This window comes from Xiphias gladius, chromosome 23 (genome assembly GCF_016859285.1).
Source record: "Xiphias gladius isolate SHS-SW01 ecotype Sanya breed wild chromosome 23, ASM1685928v1, whole genome shotgun sequence".
In the NCBI taxonomy this organism is placed as follows: domain Eukaryota; kingdom Metazoa; phylum Chordata; class Actinopteri; order Istiophoriformes; family Xiphiidae; genus Xiphias; species Xiphias gladius.
Window position 1 is genome coordinate 26,968,355 of NC_053422.1, and position 15,446 is coordinate 26,983,800.

Genomic DNA, 15,446 nt, shown 5'->3' on the forward strand with positions numbered 1-15,446 from the left:
CCAACTTCTAAGAAAATATCTTGGTATGTAGCTGCTAAATGATCCACTACATTCCCTTGCTAGTCTCTAATTTTGTCTGTCTGCTGTTTGGTGCTGAGCAGGTACTGTACCATGGGTTTTAAGAGTTTTTTTATTTTTTTCACTCAAAACAGCTGCCTGCTGCTTGAACCAGGTTGCAGAGGGGGCTGAGACTGACCTAATACAGTTAATGTACTGTAGAACCAAAACAGTGAACTAAATAAGGCTAAAAAAAAAGGCTCCGTAGAGCTGGTGATAGGACTAGTTCGTGTTTTTCTTTGAGTGTTTTTGCATAAAGCAACATAGAGACCAGACTGATAGTAGAGATGCCACGGGACTTAAAAAGAGCCAACAACCAGAGAGAAAGCTTTATTGTGAAGTTAGTTTGATCGTTTATCTTTGTTTTATATAGAAAAAAGACTGGTGTCGGTATTTACACCTTCTTTTTCACCTTGGCCAAATATCTGTAATCCGAAAATCCCAGGTTGAACATATGCTTAAACTAAAGCTAAACCACTAGCCGTTTTAATTGAAACAAATATTATCTCTGCCACTTCTCTGTCATCACTACTCGATTCCAGAATGTGTTTGAAGCTTGTTAAGTTTGTATCTGCTATGAGTTACATGGACTAAATCACTGTCCCTCACTGGAGCCTCACTGGTTGAGGGAAGCTCAGTGAATCAGCTCCCCCACCTGTGTGTGACAGAGCAGCAGATGGGAAGTGATTGAGCATAAACACCAAGGGCTCTGAGGAGGGATGATGTGACAGCATCCGGGCTCATCATGCTTCCACAAGCCTGGAAAAGGCATGTGGATTATAGCAGTCTAACACTAAGATATGACATGGGTGATTGTACAGTTAGTGATCAGACTCTGGTATAGGATTGCAACATTCTATATTTTTGTTATTGTAATCAAATCCCATGTGAAGACCAGAACAAACTATGAATGTATCCTGCTATCAAGTATTGTGTATGTATCACAGCCTGATATATCTTATCCCTCTGTGCCACAGAGATTGCACTGGGGGACATGTTCCTTCAGTACCATGCATTCGGTGTGTGTTGGGCATGTGTGTGTTGCGTGGTAGTTTGGTTATCCCTTCTTATTTGCTGATGATGATTTGACCAACCTAATATTATGTTGTGACTTTAAATCTCAGCCAGATATCACCCAAAACTATCTAGCTTAATTGATTACTGCTCATTTGAGCCTCTATGTCTTGAGAAGAATTAAAAAAGCAACAACAACAACTTTTTGTTTGATATGTCAGTTTATATACAAACTCTCACAGTATGAATTATGTGATTGGGATTTTCAAATCAGATTTATCCAAACTGATAGAACAATGGTTGTCACTATGTAATCAATTCTGCAGCATATGGAATAGACAGTAATATACAAAAAATCACATTATCTGCGAAACTTTAGAGGAAAAAAAAAACTATTTAATGTACTGTTCTGTGAATGCAATATAAACAGACTGCTGTGTGTGTGATGGGTTAAGGTGGGTTGTTGTCAGACATTCTGAACAGAATATTTAGTATACTTAACTGCAATTCATGTATGAACCATAGTTCACAGTAATCGATATTTTTTTGTCAGGTCAGGGTCTGACTAAAGTCCTACGGTTCCAACAGTAATTTCACATCATGAAGACAAAGCACACTACATTCAGGGTCATCAGCATCTGTGTTGCCACTGGAGCTTGCAGGGGTGGCTCAAGGATAGTCTCCTGTTTGGTCAGCTGATCGTGTAAAAAGTTAAGAGACACTAGAAAAAGAATTAATAGTAATAATCTTAATTGCTCACGAATGTGGAAATTTGCCTTCGGCTTCATAGGTTGGTTGAAAACACATCATAGTAAATCACAATACATACAATAATAGATAACAACATGCACAGTACAGACAACAATAGCAAACATGTTTTCAGTGTGAATAGTTTTTACGGATTTAATTAACAAGGGAGATGTGAGAGAGATTTGAGAATCCCTGGCGTTTTGTTTTAAGGATCTAGGAGAACCAATCAAGTCCCTGGAGTTTCATTTGAATTGCTGAAGAGAACTACCCAAGTCAGTGGACCTTCCTGTGAGATCAGAGCCATCCACGTCCTTGTACCAGTTCCTTGGTGTTGCTAGTAGTTACAGAGAGTCATACAATCTTGATTGCTAAAATGGGAAAAAAAAAAAACCAAAACGAAAAAACATACTAGAACAATAATTTCTTCTTATCTTCACTCTTGTTTTTTCATCATCCATGTTAGGTTCAGTGCATCAAGAAGCTCCAGTCACATCTCATTTAGGAGAGACAGACAACTGTGTTTGACTACCTAGGCTTGAAGCCTTGTTTTTGAGGCTAATGAACTAAGAGGTTGGTTTTAGGAACCGTGATCTAGCAAGACAGCAATCAGTAAGATTAAGTTGTGTTAATTTCACTGCAAAGGTAAATGGTCTGACCTCCCCTCTGTGCACTACTGAAGTTTTTAAATACTGTTTGTCCTTGGCGTGCAAGTTATAGTTACCAGCACAAATTTCTTCACATTGTGTCTCTGTGCCCCTTTGGCTCCTCTATCAGCTCCAAACAGCCTTTTTCTTCATCTGAAGCATAAAAACAATATGAGCAATTACCACTGATGTTTGACTGCAAAAATGGGTGAATATAGTTGCTTCAGTTGGCCTCTAAATAAGTGTCTGTGTTTGTAAGAAAAGCATGTTGACAGGCAGATTTGGCTCAGTTTGACTTATTTAAACAAAAGTATATAATTGACATTGACAAGTAGGAAATTCTGCTTAAGCCTTAAATAAATCTTTAGTTAAACACTGTATCTTCTCTCCCAGATCAACCCAAATCCTCATTAAAAAGCCCACATTGAGCCACGGAAATGGGTGGATGCACTTTCAGGTTTCTGGTTATCTAAAGATGGCCTCGGATAGCCTTGTCTCACCAAATGGTGTATGAACAACATACCAGGTTCCTTAAGTCATTTTCTGTGTTTTCACTATGCATTTTTTCTTTTCGCGAGTCATTTGACGCCAGGTTATTTCTCTACTGACTAATCCCTAACCCTCCCCCTAACCCTTTACCCTTATCAAAACAGTGTTAAATGACACGCAGGATTATACAGCGTTAAATGACAAACGAAAAGCTTCAAATGTGTAGAAATTACACAAACTGTCCCGGAAAGTGGGTGCTATTTTAAACGCAATCCCATGAGTTCACGTTACCTCAGAAACATCTCCTGCCTCTATTGCGGCATTTTCCCTTCAGCTGGCATCTGGCAGGATGGCCAAATGAACAGGTCTGACAGACCCTTAATGTATTTAATATCTCTTGGCAGAGGGAAGAAGTCATAGTTTGGGTTTGAGCACTGTGACAGCTGCTTTCTATCCACAATTTGTTATCCCTCGACCTCCTCCTCCAGTCGTCTCTTCTAAGAGCTGAGAGCAGCCACAATCCGAATGAAGACGCATGAATCTTTTACTGCCACTGGATCCGCTGTGTCTTTAGCGAGGTCAAAAATGACAACCTCGTTTTGGAGCATCATGTATAAATCATGAATCTTCAGAAGTCTTCTGAATAAAGATTCAGTGTAATTATTTGTTGGTCACAATCATTATTGCCTGGACTCGTCTCAGCTCAATGCTCAATGAAATATCATGTCTTCACATTGTCTCAAAGCGGCAGCAGAACAAATGAAAGAGCGATCATCTACAACTATTCATCTGCACCACAGGCTACAACACAGTCTAGAGAAAACAGGCAAGGCAAACCAAATGGAGTTTTAATGTTTGCTCTATAATTAGATTAAATTAAGTTGCAATATACTGTTTTGCCGTAGGTGACTCGTTAATGTGTACAGACTTACATTTCAGACCATACTCAGCTATTTAATCTAGAACAGGATCTGCATAATGTTCCCTTTTTAAATATATATACTGTATTAATGAATAGGGGAGGACTAAAGAAGAAAGTGCATTAGTATATATTAAACCATCACCCACAGTCCCCGTTTCCCCAACCCACACACACACTTCCAGTTTTGTACACTCTACCCTCCCTGTTGTCCTCCTATATCATATTTGGATTCTCTTAGCATACAGGGAATGATACGGAGCAATAATAATAGGCTGAGAGCCTAGTGATGTCAACTGCTGCCTTCATCCAAAATTCAAAATAACTTTTACCATTATTCATTCATTCCGAAGCTGAGATTTGTAGATGGAGGCCCAGTCAGAGATCAGAATTAATCAGTCCTTCCATCAATTTATGAACATATATTTGTATGAATTAATTTTATACGATTCTTCAAATATTTTCACTAAAATGGTCTAATTCTGCAAATTTGACCAACAATTATTTCCATGTAAAATGAATCCAATTCACAACCACTGCTCAAGCCCAAGTCAAATAAAATAAAACTTCAACACACAAAACACTAATTTACTGGAAAGTATATTACCATGACAATATCTCACAAAAAAAAAAATAATTCCCCCTAAAGCTACTACAATTAAGTCCTAACAATATTTCCAAAACTTTTACCCAAACTGGACCAACTTTAACCCACTACCTCACACTAACCATATGTTTTGTGGAACATAAGACTGCCAGATAGGAAGCACACCACAGGGCGCAGCTGTGATTGCAATACCTAAGCAGGTTCACAGAACAGGTGGTCAAATATGGGGAGAGATGGAAACCTCTCTCTCTGTTCACAGATGGTCTCTGGTGTTACCACAAACCATTCAACAACTTAAGATCTCTGCTGGTACACCCCAAAGACAGGAGGACGACTGGAATCTCACCATCATCATCATGACATCAACATGATATCACATGTGACAGCTGTCTGGAACACTACTACTGTGTTGAAGGCTGAATCAAAATGAGACGGTTTGTTCTACGGAGGATTTCCTGTTTATCCTTGTTTATCACTGTTTTATTTGCGGAGTCCGCCATATTCTCTTTTTGAAAAGTGATTCATCACTGGCGTGCAATGAATCTTGGGATAGGTTGGGCTGCAAAAGATCCACCCGTTGGATCATTTGTTGCCCGGGAAATTAAGGATGCATTGCTTGGCCGCATTTGAAGGAACCTTCGATGTGGGACAGCCTTGTCAGGCCGCTGTGACACAATCGGTCTTCGAACGGCCTTCGAAGGATACGGCCCCTGTATTGAGAGCAATTACCCTGAACAAGAGACTGAGTGTCACAAGTGCTGACTTACTGACTTGGCTGAGCTCGGCACAGCAGTGCTTTGAGCTAAATGTTAACATCAGCATGCTAATGTGCTCACAATGGCAATGGTAACATACCATGGTTACATCTTAATTCAGCATGTTGGCATGCAAATATTTGTGAATAAGCATGAAATACAGAGTATAGCTGGGGCTGATGGGAAAGTCATCAGCAGTGCAGGTATTTAGTCATAATCCAAAGTTCTGGGAAATCTCACAGTGTCACAATTGAAATGTTGACCTACTGGAAAAAAAGTCTGTGAATCTCCAAAGTTATTATAATTCATCCTCAGGGGAACAGTCAGCAGGCATGACTAAAATAGACAGTAATCAAGTTCCCATTTAAAAAAAATAAATGAATAAATCAAACAATTCCGCTGAATATAGAGCAATCAGCCACAAAATTAAAACCAGTTACTGTTTTAAATATATACATGTAACACACAGGTCACACCTTTCTCTCATCTGTGGGATGTTCTCCTTGAAAAGCTCCCATCTCTGTGTCCATGAGCTGCACATTGTGTATAGACATTGTAGCACCCCAAAAAAGGTTACGGAGTCCACTGTTGATTTTGCAGCATCTACAAAACTAGGTTTAGACTGGCTGGCGTGTGGCATGAACAGTGCTTTTTTGTTCATATCCAGCACCCTCTTCTGTGCCCCGTTATTTTCACCCCGCATCTTGTGCCTGTTATAATATACCAGCCCCATCACATCTAGAAAGTTCCCATTATTTGGTTCATGTAGGGTGGAATCGTGGCCACAGAAAGCAAGGTTGGCGATGAACTTCTTTGTGACCTCATCCCAGTGTTTATTTTATTTTTTCCAGAATTTGCATTACTTTGTAAGTGCTGTCAATGACACTATGCGTTCTCAAGCGCGTTGCCAGCTCGCGCCAGCTATCCATGTTGGCATGTTATATATCTGACTTCTCATGATCCTGGAGTATGAGAATGAGAAGTCACTCCTACATTCCAAAGACAAGTGAGACTTTGACTTGGCTTGCCAAATACAGTACAGCAGAAGCAGAAGACTGAATCGGATTATTGTGAATACGAAGTATCCACATCTTGCCAATCCCCAAAGCCACAATATATACTGTATTTTTTTTTTTTTTTAAAGTGGGTGAATTATTCAATTTTTGCATGTCAGTCGGGGGTACTTTGGAGGGCGGGGGTGAAACATAGCTAAGGCCACCAATGCTAACAAATACTTGTGTTGTTATTTTGTAAAGGAGATGCAACACAGCAACATTTGTACTGAAGCAAATCACAGGCAATGCTTCAGGGGGAAAATTTAAGTAAAAACTTTTCCAGCTTCTCCAGCTTCATCGTGTAATGATGAAGCTACAAGGTGTGATGTGCAAAAAACTTTGTTCATGTTTCACTATTTTGGAAAAGGCTTTTGGGCTAAAACACCAGATATAAAATATGTACATAGATTTGTTGCTGGGCATTTGTATTAGACTGCATTAGTTTTAGTTAGGTGTACCCCTGAGTATTTATTGGATTTGAATTTTCCTTCCTGTCAGTGCCTAATAGTATTTTTTAGCCACAGGATGGCAGCATTCCCTCAGTACTACACAAAGAGGAAAAATTTTGTTTGTGCAGATTTTCTGTCTCTGGTCTCTACTTCTGGGTTTAGCCACATCTGTACATCTTGTGAGCTCCATAACCTGTTTTTTCTACAGACTTTTCTTGGCAGCCCAGCATTCCAACCATAATGGCGCTGGAGATGTTGCTTGAACCAGAAATGATGAGGTATGTTATCCAGTTTGTTACCCAAGGTTCCACAAAGATGGCTAGGTAGTTCACCCTATCAAGAAGAAGCTATCATATGGTAAACAGTTCCAGTCAATCCCTAACTATTTATTATCTGACTAAGTGCGTGAGTCAACTACTGTATGTTGCTCTGTGTGTTACAGTAAGTAAAGGATGTGAATACTTCTTACACCACCGTTATTAGGTGAGAGTGAAGCTATGTCTGTAGCCAGAGGCCTAGAACAGGAATGGAATGGAAATTCCTTCAGACCGTTATCATCTGGTACTACGGTTTACATGATGTGAATCATGTCAGCAAACTGCTCCAGAGCCTACAAGTGGGGAAAGACTTGCTACAGCACGAGGTGGAAAATGTTTGGAAATTCTTCAAGGGATAGCGAGAGAACGGCCTTGTACCCTCCCAAAAAGATGCCGGAGACATAGCTGAAGAGATAGGTAGCCAATGGTCTCTCCTACTGCACAAATCCAAAACCAAAATGCCAGTTCCTGTATGAGTCCCAAAATGCATATCCTTCCCTGTAAAGTGACACCCGCTGAACGGTTCAGGAGACATTTTCCTTCCACTCGTGGACTCTGCCATCACAGACATTAGCATAGGCTTCAAGCTGATGGAGTCATTTTACAGTCTGTTTGGCTTCATTTATGGAAAAAAGGAAATGAAAAAGGCCATCCAAAGTCATACACGTAAACATGGAGAGAACACTTGGCCATGTTGCTGCTGACGACCTTTTGTGCGAGGTTGTCAGCTGCAATCAGTACCCTGCTTGCAAAAGAAACCAGATTCTTAGCTACATTTAAAATGTAGCTACAAGTTAGTTGAAAGGTATCCCAACCTCAGCATTAGTCTACAACTCATGGTGACAGTGCCTGTGACCGTAGCAACTTCAGGGAGAAGTTTCTCACACCTAAAGCTCGTCAAAACGCATCTGAAGTCAACCATGTTCCAGCTCACATTTCAATTGAGCATGCAGTAACGAGATCGCTGGACAAAGATGACTTATTAGAGCATTCTCGGCATATAAGGGCAAAGTTCTAGACAGAACTACTCAGATTGAATCAATGGTAACACATTTTTAGAAGAAATAAAGGTAGGAATAATGATATTATCACTAAAATAAACTACTTATTTCACTCAATGTGTAAAGGTGCCGACCCACTAATTATTTTTCCAGCAGCCATAATTTCTTGGCTTACTCCCTCTCTGTCTCTCCCTCTCCTTTCGCTCTCCAAGCCTGTAGTGAGCTGTCCATGGTGAACAAAGAGCACTACATACAATTCATCATAAACTACCAGTAGTTTCACACACTTTTCATTGCCACGCAAAATATGGCGTTGCTTTTGTTGTAAATTTAATTTGAGGGACTCATATAAGCTGTTGTTATGTCAGCTGATACGTAACACATAGTGCTATTCAGTGCAGAATAGTAGTTGCCGAGAAGGGTGAGGCATTGTTTCAGTTTTTATTAAAGGAATTGTTTGGATTCTTTCTATGTTGAGCTTTCCATGGTGCTGAATGTGAACACAGTGCAGTTAAGTTGAAGTCTGAAAATATTCCTTTATTGATGCTTGAATTCTTGCTTTTCTTTTTAAATCTTTTATGTTTTTTAGAGGGGGTCAGGCCCCACATGATCTTATGAAATGGGCCTCCAGATGCTTAACGCCACCACTAATTGTTAGCACACTCTGGTATATATATTAATGAGTATGAACATTCACCACCAGAATATTTTATGGCTGGGGTGTACCAGAACCAAAATAAACCACTCAACTAGCACACTGAAGATTAGACCACTAATATTTTCAGCCACATACTAAGTATACCGTATGTTGCTGGTTGCACCAAGAAAAATATGTTAGTCTTAATGAATCAACACCCCTCTTATCCAAAAGTTGATTACACAACATAATAGATACTGGTATTGAATATCACTGGTACAACATCAAGTCCATACTGGCAGGACCAGGTGGCAACCATTAGTTATGCTGAAGCGAATGTGAAAGTGCTTTTAAAGGGGCCGTCCAAATTGTTTGAAACAAAGAGTTGCTCAGTGGTAACAATAGCAATGCAGAGATATTGGCTGAGATCTGCCACCCAGCTGGTGGTTTGCCTCTGCAGCAACACACAAGAACACATAACATTGTGAAACTTCCCCCTACAGGCTGAAATGTTTATTACACCCCACTTATGATTTACTCCAGTATGATTCACTCAACTTTCTACATGAGGATGGTAAACTTTAAAAATAAATCTAATATCATTGTTTATTTAATATTTTTGGCCCTCAGGTTTTAGTTTACTTTAGGCCTTTAATGAAAACTATTTCCCCAGAGTCCAAACCATCAGAGGTCGAAATGTTTCTGTTTTTATTTTCTGAAATGTTTATTGAATCCCACAATGTGTGTCTTATACACGTAGGATCTATTCTAGTTATTCAAAGAGAGGCAAAAAAGTGTAAAGTTTATCCAGAGGGGGGCAGTAGAGTAATGTCACCCCAAAGTAGTAGGGTCATTAAAATCTAACAGGTTAATCCTCTTGTGAGTATAAATGTGTTCAGTAAATATATAGATTACATAGATTATTTTAAACTCGCATTTCAGTCTGCTTAGACTGCCTTTCAAAGATTAATTTTCATGGCTTGTTGGCAGAGGCACACAGTCAGACCACTCAAAAATCGCTGAAAACTCTTATTTCCAGTCAGGCCTGAATCATCAAGTTACAGACGCCGGGGTACAAATGTTTGATGGGCCCCAACCAACGTGGTTTAGTGGTCAGGCTTTTTTTTCCTTTCTTTAATAAATCACACGTAGCATTCGGGGCGTATATGGAATAGTTGTACTTCATTATGGAGAGCGCTGTACCTCATTGGAAAATGAAAAGTAGCAGTTGAAAGTAACCATTACAATATAACTTGACTGAAAGCTTTAGTACCTAAGTATCTGATATTAAATGGAAAACGAAGCAGCCAGAGCTTTTCTTGCTTTTTCACAATGATAATACTTGTCTGACTGTCTCTCTCCTGTCCTCCTCCTCTGCTCTCCAGGGGCTGTCTCTGTGGGTGTCTCTCTGTCTGTCTGACAATCTCCTCCTCCACTCCTCTTTCCTCTGCTCTCCTCTTCTCTCCTGTTTTGCTTATTAGAAAAAAAGGATGCAAACGGGATAAGGTCACCCAAAATCTAAACCAATCTCCTATTTTTTGATGTGATGATTAGATATTTTAAATATAAGTTTTACCAATTATTTTATCAGTGACATTAGTGTATCTTTTCAAAAAGCCTTTTATTAATTCTGGCACACTGCTTTTTTTGCCAACATGTCTTTACCTGTTTTATTATTAGTATTTATCTTTATGTTGGGGGTTTATTTCATTTTATTTCTGCATTATGTTACATTGGCTGATTTTATGTGCCTCAGTCCTGAAATGTTTTAATCCTGGTTGTAACTTTGTTTTTGAAAAGTGCTGTAAATAAAGTTTATTATTATTATTATCATTATTATTATTATTATTTGACACCAACCAATTTCAAGCTATACAACATCAAACCATTAATGCACTATTCCAGAATTTCAGAAAAACATTCACCGGTGCTCCGTATTCCTTACAGGCAGACACTCACACAACACAACATGGCACTATGAGACGCCAGCTACGGGCCAATATGCGATGCCGCAACAGATAATGAACAGAGTAAACCAGTAGAATACTGCACCTTACCCCTAAAGGGGCTTCTTCCAGAAGTTCCTGTTGGCAAACTCAGTCACAACTTCATCAAAGTCCAAGCTCCCGACAAGCTCAGATTCGATGCCATCTGTGAAAATGATCTTCCTCCTTCGCAGTTTGTCACAGGCAGAGTCACAAAAATACGTAGGTCTACAAACACGTTGGGGAAAGGTGACTGCAGACCATGATTCAAAAGTACTCGCTACAGATTTTGAGGAGACTTATCCTGCTCGCTGTGTCCAAATCACCTGAATTGGATGATTTAATCCGCAAAGTTCTCCTCTAAATTAGTGGGTTACAACGTGCAGAGTACATCAGCCTTTTTATGAACAGTAGACAGATCCTCAAAGGGACAAACTGGGCTGCTGCAAACACTAACGACGGTAGCCTCTGGATTAGCTTGCATGTCATCTTGCTGAACATTTTCCTCATCAATGTTGTTAAAGACGTTTTCATGCTGCTTTGGTTTTATGAAAAATGTGTGAGTTGATGGTACACTTCTTAATAGTAACACCTCCTTATAAAACAGGGTATAATACAGACTCATTCTCACCAGTGATGTCATTCACAGCTGTTAGTTGCTGTAGCTGTTATTTTCCATCCGTTAAGTATGTGGTACCTGTCCCCATCATACAGCAGTGGGTAATTAGATTGTATCTGAAGTCTCTCATTTTTCAAATGAACTGAGTGTAATTTGCACACAGGTCACTTTGCATTGGTGTATTCATTTTTTTAAATTTTAACCTGTCCAATATGGCACCAGGGTCTAACAGTGACTGGTCTTCTGCGCCTTATGACCTGTTCCAGATAGATTTTAGGTTTATGTAGTAAGGTTATTTAGAATATAACCAACTTTTTAACTGAAATATCAAAACAACATTTCTCTTGGACAATCTAAATGAAGTCTGTTGCGTTTTCAGGATCATTACGTTGAGTTCTCCATGTTTGTATCATGTAATCAGCAAATATTCAAACGTAAATGTCCCCTAATATGACACATCAAATGTAACCTTTCATCACCATTACTGTCAACCGACGGTAATGATGGAAATACGTTTTTAGTTGTAACCCTACTTTTTATTCAAAATAATGCGCTCATCATGTACCCACTGACAGAAATGTCTCTCCTGAAATTTAAATTCAACATCATCTGCAATTGAAAACATATTTGGGATACTTTAGACGACATTTGGAATTCTGCACATGAATCTTTGTTATTGGGGAAACAATTTTCTAATATATAAATGTAATTTCTAGGAGACAGGGTTGTGAGAGGAGCTATTTGATTGGTTATTATTGGAGCTTGTACGAACTTCAACTGTAAACGATATTCTTGTCATTATAAAAAAGGGGGCACATTATCAGGTATTGCCTGGAGCCCCATGTAGGGGGTAGGACATTTTGGACCCCTCTATTTAACTTGTCTGAATGTCATTTAGATGGCAAGTTGATTGAGCAGGGACCTATTCCGGTAAGTAAGTTTAACAAAGCCTGAACCTGAACTCTGAGCTGACTAACCCTGAGATGGGAAACTCTGAGTTTTCAGTTGCAGAACAGCTGATCTGAGTAGTTCAGTCAACTTTGAGTATGCTCAGAGTTGAGTTTGTGTGTGTGTGTGGTAAATGAAAAGAAACTATCATCAGTTTAGCTCAGATAGTATCATTCATCATGGAAATGGGTAAATAAATCCTGTGGAACTAGAAATAATCATGTACGTGTCTGTGGACTACAAAGGCTGAGCCAGGGGGTGGCCCGGGGTAGCCAGAGTCACCCCCCTTTCCAACCCCTGGCTCATTTTTCCCTTGTGCTGAACCATTTCTCCGCTGCTGCAGCTGCGCTAGGGACATTTTTTAACAGTGCTCTCAACTGGTTGTACTGCCCCTCCCCCAACCACTCTGTTGGTTCAACTCACTCCCTGAGATGAGATCCAACACATTATGTTGCTGAGGATAAAAAAACCAAAGTAACTCTTGGCAGAATAGTTAGTAGAAAGAAGATTTTTTTTTTGACAATAGTTTTAACTGTTTCCTGAATAGATCTATTTCAGTGAAGGATGGGTTTAAGCGTGAGGGGCATAAAATAGCTACTGGCTTTTCATACGAATGGGATACCTGAGCTGATCAAGATCTGATCTCCTTCTGCACACGCACAGCACAATTATTTTCCCAGAAAACTATGAAACAGCCTGACTCTGTCTGTAGCTTCTCCTAATATTCCTCCCTGTCATCATTACAACCGATACACCCACATGAGGTGCCCAAAATATCCATGTCCTGGTGTGCCGGAGTAACGTTGATGACAAAACGGTTTGCATTTCCCGTGGCTGCTACACAATAATAGCCGCCCTGTTTTCTGATAGCAGAATGCTTTTAATATGAAGCAGCAAACATGAAATGTTTGGTTTTGCATTGGCAGATAACGCCACAGCATTGACAGCTCCACTTGAGCAGTGATCACTGCACGTCACCTGTCAGCGTGCCTACACCGAAGACCTAACAGATCTCAGAGACCTAACATTACCGTGAGTGAAGAGCGGCGTGTTTGTGCTCTCTGAGTTGCCATCGCCGCAGCTGGATTGGGTCTCTGCGCTTTGAGTCGCATCGACTTTTCTCTCTGTTGTGTTAAACTGGACCGGATGCCAGAAAACGCAGCTCCAGGTGTTTATCCACAAAAAAACAATATAGGCGTGCAGCAGGGAGAGAATGAGCCCACTGACCTGTAACCTAGTATTCGCACACCACCTTATTTTTCTAATCCAGTGAGTTTTAAAATACTGGACACTCAAACTGTGAAGCACAGCGCTAGTTTTCCAGTTGAAATATATGAAGAATGAGTCTGAGAGCCAAGACAGTCAAGGACACGTCCAGGTCTGTCATATGGAAAATGATTAGCCTTAGATTTATTAATATGGACGTTTTTGCAAGGAGGAAGATGAGTAAATGTCACATAGTTTAAGGTAAGACAGCTCAGTCCAACTGTTTTTTCAGCTGTCAATCATCATTAAGTTTAATGGATGGTGCAGCAGCTTCGTATGGATGGATCTGTGGTGTTTACATGTTATTGAGTCTGATTTTATGTTTCCCCAGGTGTGGAAAAGTGGTTAATTTTACCGTCAAGTCCTGCCCTGAAACAACTTTAACATTGCAGTCAAGTTTGTGCAAATTATTTTTGCTGCAAAACAGCAGGAATTTCGTGAAGCTGCAGGTACCGAGGAACAAGGGTGTTGGTTTGTTGTGCGCAGTGTGCTTTTTTGCCTCATGGTATGAATAGTTAATAGTGATCAACAATTGTTGTTATGTGAATATTGAGGTTGAAATCGGTTTAGCAAGAGAATCACTTTGAATATGATGATGATGCAACAGGGGGAGCAGCTCCTCACAACATTTCAAAGTAAGTAATTCATTCAAATCATTGTATGCCAGAATTCTGCCCAACAATGTCGTTGAAATAAAACCGAAATAGCATTTTTAATGAATAATGAATGCTATTAAACCTTAACTGGAATAAGGGGGGAAAAAAACATGGCCAGGCCAAGGTCGGGGGTACGGCGTGTCCTCTGGAGGAGTCTGTAAAAGTGATGTTATTAAAACCCGTTACATGAAAGTAGGAACACGAGCAGAGGAACCAAATGCCTCTGCTCGATTCGGGTACTAGCTACAAAAGTCCTGAAAGCTGCTAATAACATTTTTAATAAAAATAATAATAATAATAATAATAATAATAATAATAATAATAATAATAATAATAATAATAATAGTGGCTCCACCACTGGTGGACTGCTATGACATTTATTTTTAAAACACATCAGCAGCAGCGGTGAAAGAACCTCAGCTGGAGAGGAAAACGAGCCAATAATTTAAGACTGGTTAAGTTTTATTCAGCGTAGTCCACTCATTCATCATTTACCAGGCTGTCGGAATCTTACTGTATATTACACATTACGTTTTTAGATATACCGTGTTTTTTCAGCTGTAGCCTGACAGTGACAAAACACGGGTGGAAGCAATTTACAAGGAAATATAAAAATATAGATCAAACAGATGAGGCATATTTTATTTATAGACCTTTTGACTGTAACCTCATAAGACTGAACCTGTAATAATGACTCGGGCGATGTGCAGTTGAAAAGACTATTTTACATAGAAATCTTAGTTCATCACATTCAAATTTTATATTTCAACATGTACTAAAATTTAAACATAAATCACTGAAATGCTTTTAGAATACACTGAGACTATATTCAGCCTATTTTAAAAAGTCAATCTTAAAAACTTTGTTTAGTATCTTGCTCACTCAGGCATTTCACATATGATAACTGATAGGAATTTTCTATCAGTGGGACCAATCATAACATAAAGAAATATGAGATGATTATTCATTGATCAGTGTCTTATGTGTCTAGAGCTTTATACATTTTTTTTTTTTTATTTAAACAGATATCACCACAGTAATTCAGTCCAGGGGAACTGTTTTGACAGCCTGACAGCTGCCTTATCCATGTGTACAGAGTCATGGTGTTACAAAGAAAAATTCCACTTGCTAAAAAGAGGGACAACGTAAAGGTTTTATTCTGAGATGAGGGTTTATCCACGATGTTTAATATGATAACAAAATGACTGATCATAAAGGCAGTAATGGTAGTAAAGAGGAACAAACTAATATCCAATCAAGGGTGAATGAATAGGGGTG